The 9,262-nt window shown below is 39.6% G+C and overlaps 1 long non-coding RNA gene across 1 annotated transcript in view; it reads left to right on the top strand.

The window, feature by feature from the left end:
* The window catches only part of LOC132009819 (uncharacterized), a 21,449-nt gene extending 16,414 nt beyond the window's left edge, over window positions 1–5,035 (top strand). The window contains exons 2-3 of the long non-coding RNA XR_009402067.1: window positions 3,834–3,903; window positions 4,693–5,035. This is a non-coding gene — a long non-coding RNA (uncharacterized LOC132009819). The remainder of the gene's footprint in view (window positions 1–3,833; window positions 3,904–4,692) is intronic.
* The last annotated feature ends 4,227 nt before the right edge of the window (window positions 5,036–9,262 follow it).

Raw genomic sequence — 9,262 nt, 5'->3', positions numbered from 1 at the left:
TCCCTGATATGAGGAAGTGGAGATGCAACATGGGGGGTTAAGGCGGTTGGAGAAGAATAAATGAAACAAGATGGGATTGGGAGGGAGACAAACCATAAGTGACTCAATCTCACAAAACAAACTGAGGGTTGCTGTGGGGAGGGGGGTTGGGAGAAGGGGGTTGGGGTTATGGACATTGGGGAGGGTATGTGCTATGGTGAGTGCTGTGAAGTGTGTAAACCTGGCAATTCACAGACCTGTACCCCTGGGGATAAAAATATATGTTTATAAAAAATAAAAAATTTTTAAAAAAATGATGATCCACTGTATATTCCTCTTTTTAAAGATTTTATTTATTTATTTGACAGAGAGAGAGAGAGATAGAGAACAAGCAGGGGGAGCAGCAGGAGAGGGAGAGGGAGAAGCAGGCTCTGCTGAGCAGGGAGCCTGTATCCCAAGTCCCTGTGATCATGATCTGAGCCAAAAGCAGAAGCTTAACCAACTGAGGTTCCCAGGTGCCCCTCCACTGTATATTTCTTGATGAGGGAAGATATCTATAGCATATTGTTAATTGAGAGACTGTACATGTATATAATCCCATTTTTGATCAAATCTCATAATAGACCATTTCACTATATATAAATGTATACCTGGGAGAAATTCTATCGAAAATTCTATCAAAAATCAAAATTCTATCAAAATTAAAAATGTTTATCCCTCTATGATGAGTGATTTTTAAAAATTTCTCTCTGTATTTTTTTCATATTATTTACATTTTCTTCTGGAGCACACGTTTTAACACTTTTACCAAAAACTGAAACTATTAAAAAACAAAAAGCATTCAAATGATTTCTCTAGTTTTATTCTTTTTTAAAATTTTTTTAATTTATTTTCAGTGTAACAGTATCGTTTTACTCTTTGATTCAATAAGTATTTGTTGAGTACGCCCAAGTATCCTAGACTTATCTTTCCTATTTTACAGTCTGCAGTATTTTCTATGTGCCCAATTGAGAAGATACTGAAATTAAATAGTTATTAAAAGCTTTAAGGGGCACCTGGGTGGCTCAGTCTTTAAGCCTTCAGCTCAGGTCATGATCCCAGGGTCCTGGAGTGGAGCTCCGCATCGGGCTCTCTGCTCAGCAGGAAGCCTGCTTCTCCCTCTCCCACTCTCCCTGCTTGTGTTCCCTCTCTCACTGTGTCTTTCTCTGTCAAATAAATAAATAAAATATTCAAAAAAAATAAATGTAGCTTTAAGTTTTAAAATCTTAAGCATCAGGAAAAAATCAGAGTAATAGTTTTCTCTGGGAGAGGTTGGGATAGAGATTACTCGGGAGGGGGTATGAAGGGACATGTTAGGGTGATGGTATGTTTTGGAGTTTGGGGCTACAGAGATAATATGCATTTGTCAAAACTCAGTAAATTCACTCTTTTTTTTTTTTTTAAGATTTTATTCATTTATTTGACAGAGATTACAAGTAGGCAGAGAGGCAGTCAGAGAGAGAGAGGAGGAAGCAGGCTCCCTGCTGAGCAGAGAGCCCGATGCGGGGCTCGATCCCAGGATCCTGGGATCATGACCTGAGCCGAAGGCAGAGGCTTTAACCCACTGAGCCACCCAGGTGCCCCAGTAAATTCACTCTTAAGGTATGTGCATTCCTACTAACATTGAGGGAAGAAAAGATTTGAGATTTGTGCATTCCTACTAACATTGAGGGGAAAAAAGAGGTTTGTGCATTCCTCCATATATCAATTTTACAACAAAAGAAAATAAATAAATAAATTGGATTTCAGTTATGATATTGATATCTGGAATTTACTTTAAAATGAACCAAAAATAAGATAGATTAAAGATGGTTTGAAGAATGGATAGATACCTAATAACATAACTATAATAAACCGTCAGTTGTAGACTCTAATGGGGTGTATACATGTGTTCATAATAAAATTTTTAAACACCAATCATCTATTAATATATTGAATAGGTATATATTTTATCTTTGTAAAGTGAATTCAGCAGATTGAGTTCTAGAGGTTGCCCCCAAGAGAATCTCAACCTTTTTGGATAGATAAGCTGTATAAATACATATACGTACATATGACATAATTAGTGACATGGCTAGCTTCATGAGTGCATTCACCATATAGTGAATTTCACCAAATTCATCAAATAGCACAACACTGTGCTGTTGCTGTATTGAAATTCTTAAAAATTTCTTAACGTGGGGCCTTTCATTTTCATTTCTGCTGGGCCCTGTAAATTATGTAGCTGGTCTTGACTAATGGAATAATAATATCACTAACATATTATTTTCTCCCTATGTCAAGCAGTATGTTAATCACTTTACATACATTATCTCATTGAATCCTCAAAGAAAGAACTAAAGTGGTAGGTGCTATTAATATCCCCATTTTACAGATGAACACACTGAAGCTCAAAGAAATTAAGTTATTTGCTGAAGTTCGCAGATTTATTGTACCCTCACTATACATAGCAGTGCAGTACACATGCTAGATACTCAATAAATGTTTGTTGGATAAATAATAATAATGGTTTCCATTTATTGAGCCTAGAATGATTTTATTGAAACCTGAGATTATCTTCCCTAATCCACACTCCCCGCCTTTGGCACTACTACCTCAAGGTCACATTCCCTGACACCCTAATTTAGGTCAGGTCTCCTTTTATGATACCCTAGGCTTCTTCTTTACAGCACTCATCGCACATGTAATTAGGTAGTTCTTTGTTTAATGCCTGTCTTCCCTTGTAACTGGAATCTAAGTGAGGACAGTGGCTTGCTTTTATCTCACCACTCTATTCCCAGCACCCAGTGTTGTACCTGGAGCACAGCCTGGACGCCTGCCAAGGTTTGATTATATATTTTCTTTTTGTTGTTGTTTTTGATTATATATATTCTCACTTAATCTTCAACTCTGGGAGGTATAGATTGTTACCATCATTTTCCAGGTGAAGAAACCAAGGCTTAGAGACATTAAGTCTGAGTTACCCCCACCATAGGGGAAGCATCATCACTGTAATGTAGTCCTACATTTGCCCTACTCCAAAATCTCTTTATCATTTCACTGAAGCCCACTGTTTCCACATGATAATCCGCTTGACATTATTTTCTGTCTCTAGGCACCACTTACTCCTGTAGTATCTCTTTCAGCTCCTATTTTTGTTGTCTGACCTCCGGGCTCTCTAATGAGAGGAGCACGCTTTCCAAGAAGTAATTACAGCAGGTGACATAACCAGGCTGGCTGTAGCCAGGGTTTTATTTTTTAACCTTGATGAGTAAAGTAGCTAGAAACACTGCCCTCTAAAAGCAAAAGATCCAGTTTCCCTTTGGTACTAATTCTTCTTTAGTTCTGGGAGACACCTTGGAGTGATCTCTTGGGCTATGTAAATTTAAAGCAATCAACCATGTCTAGTTCTTGGGTAAGGCCCCAAAATAATTAAGGTAAAGCTGATGGTAAAGTAGATGCCTTGAGCTGTTAATAAAACATCTCTTAGTAGTTCTCTGCCACTACAGATTATTATTTCTGTAAGTGTGAATGTAGACTGTCCTAGGCTTATGCATCACTGACTATCTTTGCAGAGTCGAGAGAATTATTCTTTGGGCAATTGTTTGTGAGGGTCATGGAGGTGGGATGAAAAAGAATGCTGGGATAGGGCACAGGCTTATTTCCTTTAGCCAGTGCTGGAAGAGAGACAGTGAACAAAAAAATAAAGAGTACTCAGCCCAGCATGCCATGGTGTGGATTGTTGAACTCCACCTGTGGTGTTATTTAAAGACTGAAAATCCAGGACCTTAGGAATTGGACTGGTGCCATATTATGTTGTCCTTTGTCTTTTGTAGGACATAGGGCAAAAGAACATCATCTGGCAGCATTAGAGTTTCAGAGGACCTGGGTTTGTGCTATTTGAGGGTAAGTTTAGACAGTGGACCTCTCAGAGTAACCCCTGCTAATAGCAGTGTGAGTTACTCAATTACATTTCTTTTCAAGTATTTCCCAAGCCTTCTGAACAGACTTGTTAACATCACAGCCAGCTCTTAGTTGTGCCCTAGAGCTTGTCCCACTTTCTCTGAGGAATAGCAAGAGTTTTCCAAAGTTGGTGGTAGAAGCAATGGTGACAGTCATCTGTACAAGCCAGTGGTGCCCAGCGGGGCTGCATCCTTATGGGGTGATAGATGTCAGGGCTAGAGCAGGTCCAAAAACTTGGGTATAAGAACAGAAAGGATTGATCCTGAGGACACAGGAACTAAATCATAGAAATGCAGAAGAGGAACAGGTTTCTATGAAGGCTTATGCCATCATAATTTGAACACTAAAAGTATGTATGGTAATTTGTCATCCCTGGCTAGTGAGATAGGATGTTTATTTGTTACTCTGTACACCTTAGCCAGTCTCCAAGACGGCTCCCATATTGTTGTATTCATGTCCTTCTGTAGTCTTCTCCCACAGTGAATCAGAGCTAGTCTATGTAAACAACAGACTATGGCAGAGGTCATAGCTGGTGACTTCCAAGATTGGCTTGTGAAGGACTTGTAACTTCTGCTTTGGTCTCTTGGACAGTCTGCTTTGGGGAAGGCCAGCAATCATATGAAGACTATTTATTTATTTATTTATTTTCTTTTTTAACTTTAAGTGCCTTTTTTTCAGTCATATGAAGACTCTTTTTTTTTTTTTTAAAGATTTTATTTATTTATTTGACAGAGAGAAATCACAAGTAGATGGAAAGGCAGGCAGAGAGAGAGAGAGAGGAAAGCAGGCTCCCTGCTGAGCAGAGAGCCCGACGCGGGACTCGATCCCAGGACCCTGAGATCATGACCTGAGCCGAAGGCAGCGGCTTAACCCACTGAGCCACCCAGGCGCCCCATATGAAGACTCTTAATCAGTTCTGTGGAGAGGCCCACAAGAGGAGAAACTGAGGCCTCCAACAACATCCAGCACCAACTTGCCAGCAATGTGAGTAGGCCATTGGAAGTGGATCTTCCAGTCCCATTCAAGCCCTCAGGTGACTGTAGCCCCAGCTGACATCTGACTGAACCTCATGAGAAACCCCTAGCCAGGGCTTTCCAGCCAAGTGGCTCCCACATTCCAGACCCATAAAAACTATGAGAGATAATAAATGTTCATTATTATTTTAAGCCACTAAGTTTTAGAATAATTTGTTATGCAACAATAAATAAAACAATATTCTAAAGATGTCATAGAACAAATGTCTATATGAAACTCTGCTTAAATAGGTCAGAAAAGTCTTCAGAAAAAGGGACATGAGTTGAGTCTTTAAGCATAAGTAGGAGCTTGCCAGGTGGGGGTAAGGTAAAGGGGAGTCATTTAAGGCAGAAGGAATAGCCTAGCCATAGGGCCAGACATAAGAGGGCATGACTCGTTTGAAAAACAGTAATCAGGGGCGCCTGGGTGGTTCAGTGGGTTAAAGCCTCTGCCTTTGGCTCAGGTCATGATCCCAGCGTCCTGGGATCGAGCCCCACATCGGGCTCTCTGCTCAGCGCGGAGCCTGCTTCCTCCTCTCTCTCTGCCTGCCTCTGCCTACTTGTGATCTCTGTCTGTCAAATAAATAAATAAAATCTTAAAAAAAAAACAGTAATCAGTTCAGCATGACTGGGGTGCAGTATGTTTAAAGAATGAGATAGAAAGAGATTAGAAGAGTAAATAGGAACCAGTTCACAAAGAACCTTATATGCTAGGCCCAGGTGTCTGTCTTTTTATCCTGAAGGCAATGAAGAGCCATTGAAGAATTTTTTAGCAGGCAACTGACATGATCACGTTCAAATTTACAATTCTAAATTGTACATTCTAGAGTGGTGGCCGAATGGAAGGTGGATTGGAGGCAGAAAGGCCATGGAAAAAGCTATTGCGGGACGCCTGGGTGGCTCAGTTTGTTACGCGGCTGCCTTCGGCTCAGGTCATGATCCCAGAGTCCTGGGATCGAGTCCCACATCGGTCTCCTTGCTCAGCCGGGAGCCTGCTTCTCCCTCTGCCTCTGCCTGCCACTCTGTCTGCCTGTGCTCACTCTCTGACAAATAAATAAATAAATAAATAAAATCTTTAAAAAAAAAAAAAAAAGCTATTGCAAGTCTAGGAACTAAGCCATTAGTGTTTGAACTAAAGCCTTAGCATTGTGAACAGAGAAGGGGGAATTGATTAGAGGGATTTTAGGAGGTATATTTTTTAGAGTGTGAGGGATGGGGGCACCAGGTGGCTCAGTGAGTTAAGCCTCTGCCTTCAGCTCAGGTCATGATCCCAGGGTCCTGGGATCGAGCCCCACATTGGGCTCTCTGCTCAGCAGGGAGCCTGCTTCCCCCCCCTCTCTGCCTGCCTCTTGCCTACTTGTGATCTCTCTGTCAAGTATATAAATAAATAAAATCTTACAAAAAAAAAAAAAGAATGTGAGGGATGAAGGAAGATGTGGAATCTAGGAGGAGAAGCAAGTTTTGAGGCAGTGAGTTTAAGTGGTCTGTGGTCCAGTTAAGTATGAACAGTGGGCCACTGGGAACACTGGTTTGTCGTGGAACCCAAAAGAAGGCAAGGTCAGGCTGAAGAGGGACACTTAAATTTTGAAGGCTTTTTCATGCAAGCATCCCTTAATAAAAATGTAAATAAGCCCATGGGTGGAATAAAATCTCAATAAAATTTAGGGTATTAGGTTTATCTTTCACTGATAGCAAAGCCATCTAGAAATAAGATTTATAACAAGAACCTGGGAGAGGATTGAAGGAAGAGAATTAAAACCAGGTGTAAGTAGTGAGAGTTAACTCAAGGACCATTTTTTTTTTTAAAGATTTTATTTATTTATTTGACAGAGATCACAAGTAGGAAGAGAGGCAGACAGGGGGGTTAGGGAGGTGGGGAGTAGGCTCCCCACTGAGCAGAGAGCAGGATGCGGGGCTCGATCCGGGACCAGAAGATCATGACCTGAGCCGAAGGCAGAGGCATAACACAGAGACACCTAGGTGCCCCTCAAGGACCATTATTTTTAAGTGAACTATTCACCCAATGTGGGACTCAAACTCACAACCCCGAGATCAGGAGTTGCATGCTCTACTGGCTGAGCCAGCCAGGTGCCCCTTGAAGACCATTTTTTAAATATCTTCCTGTTTTGCTGGGGATTCAACCTCAGCAGACCCTGGTAACTGATTAGATATAGAGATTGAAGGATAGGGCAAAGTCTAAAAAATTATTATTTGCCCTTCCAAATAAGTTTCCTTTTTATTTAGATCCATTTCTTTCATCACCTCAAATATCTTATGGTCTATGGACCATCTATTTCACTGTTGTAATTTTTTTTCAAATTTAATTATGTTTCTGTTTACTTTGCTTATATTCTAGTAAGTTTGTATCAGTTTCATAATTTTCTACTTCCTTTTTGTTTTTCCTTTTTCCTCTTCCTGCTTTTTGTGAACAACAAAAAATAAAATGTCTCCTTTATTAAATGTATAATAGGTGTGACTTGATTTCTTTTATTGAGTATTTTCCAGGCAAGGTACAGGTCTTGATTTCATTGTCAATTGCCTTCTGATTCTTTGAAATTGTTTTTCGACTAGTATAGTGATTTTCATCCGTAATACCTAATTATGGTCTTGAACCTAACACTTTTAGAGTTGGATTTCAACCAGTTCACCTGATTTGACCTGATCTGCTTATCCAAGAACCATGTATTTAGAAATATCATGTAGATAAATGCAGTGTCCATATTCTTAGCATTTTAGGGATCATAGAAAAATAACTTACAGGTCAAATAGTCTTGTGATCAGCGTAGGAAGAAGAATTATTGTGAAAATGTGATAAAGTCTCAGACCTTGAACAGTCCTTTTTTCATTGGTTGTTTCAAAAAATATTTCTGCCTCAGTAAAAAAATTAGTATCAGTGGAATTCATGTCATCTTATTGGTGGAAATAACTGTGGTTTAAAAAAAATAACCACTTAATTTTTGCTAGCAAGGAAGCCTGAGGAAAATAATGCTAAAAATGAGTAAATGGAGCTGAGTGTTTTTACCAAAGTGCTTAGCGGTTAGCATAAGAGACACCACTTAATGTACCTAACTTTTCAATATTTAATTGATAAAAATGGAGGCTTAGTAGAAATTATTCAAGGAACAAAATATCTAGTTAATATTTTAAATTTAGCTTTATTTTAAACTGTTTTACGGCACATTTAAAGGTAATATTGCAGAATCTTAATAGATTTTTTCTAAGATAAAAACATTTTTCTGATTACATAATTGACACAGGCTCATTTCAAAAATTTGGTTAATCCAGAAAAGCAGGAAATAAGTTAAATTACATAAACCTCACTAGCCACAGATAAGCATTATTAACATTTTGTGAACTTGCTTCCAACTGTCTCTTCATATATTTATTTTTATATGCATATGTGTGCACATGGTTTGACTTGCACAGAATCATACTCTACATTCTGTTCTGTAAACTGATCCTTTCATTCTGTAACACATTGTGGACACCTTTCCACATATATAAATATAGATCTGTTCCAGCTCTCTAAATAGATACATAGTATTACACTTTATATAAATACCATAATTTAATCAACTATTTTCACATTGTTGAACGTTTCTTTTGTTCCCAAGCTCTTCTTTAGTTAGTAATGCCATAATGAACATCCCTATCATATTTCTTTATTTCCTTTCTTCCCTCCATCCTTCAAATAAAACATGGCTCAGAGTCCCCACTCATCAAGGTAGGCAAAGTTTATTTTTGGTATTCTTTTCCCCATTGCAGTGAACTGTACAAGACCTCTTGGGTATGAGTGGCCCTGGGACACTGAACTGGGGATATGCTATTAATTCTCCTCTTTCTGGCCTGAGACAGCCCTCCCCCAGAGGTCTCTTCCACTCTGGGTGGCAAAGCAGCCCAGCACTGAGGGTCTTAGTGCTTTGTAACCTGTTTCCAGGACATCCTGTAGCCATCCCAACCTGCGTACTGTGCTTCGCTGGGCGCTCTGAGAGAGGGAGACGCTTGGACATCATAAAATGCGACAACCTCTTCCTAGATTCAGTGCCGTTTCTAGACTAAAAAGTCTATTTTCTTGAAGAGATGGGAAAATGGGGGAACTTCCACTCAATCTTTCCAGATAAACCTATAACAGACAACTAGACAGTTGATGTTGGAGGAGTTACTGAACCGCCTTAAACCTCAAACTCTTTATCTGTAAGACAGCAACAAATAGCAACTCCATCCCACCAACTGTAGAGGCCAAAACACTAAGCTTTCTTTAGCCCCTCTCATTTTCTCACTGCCACTCA

The sequence above is a fragment of the Mustela nigripes genome, chromosome 2, assembly GCF_022355385.1.
Source record: "Mustela nigripes isolate SB6536 chromosome 2, MUSNIG.SB6536, whole genome shotgun sequence".
In the NCBI taxonomy this organism is placed as follows: domain Eukaryota; kingdom Metazoa; phylum Chordata; class Mammalia; order Carnivora; family Mustelidae; genus Mustela; species Mustela nigripes.
The sequence above is the reverse complement of the archived record's forward strand: the minus strand, read 5'-3'. Positions and strand labels throughout refer to the sequence as shown.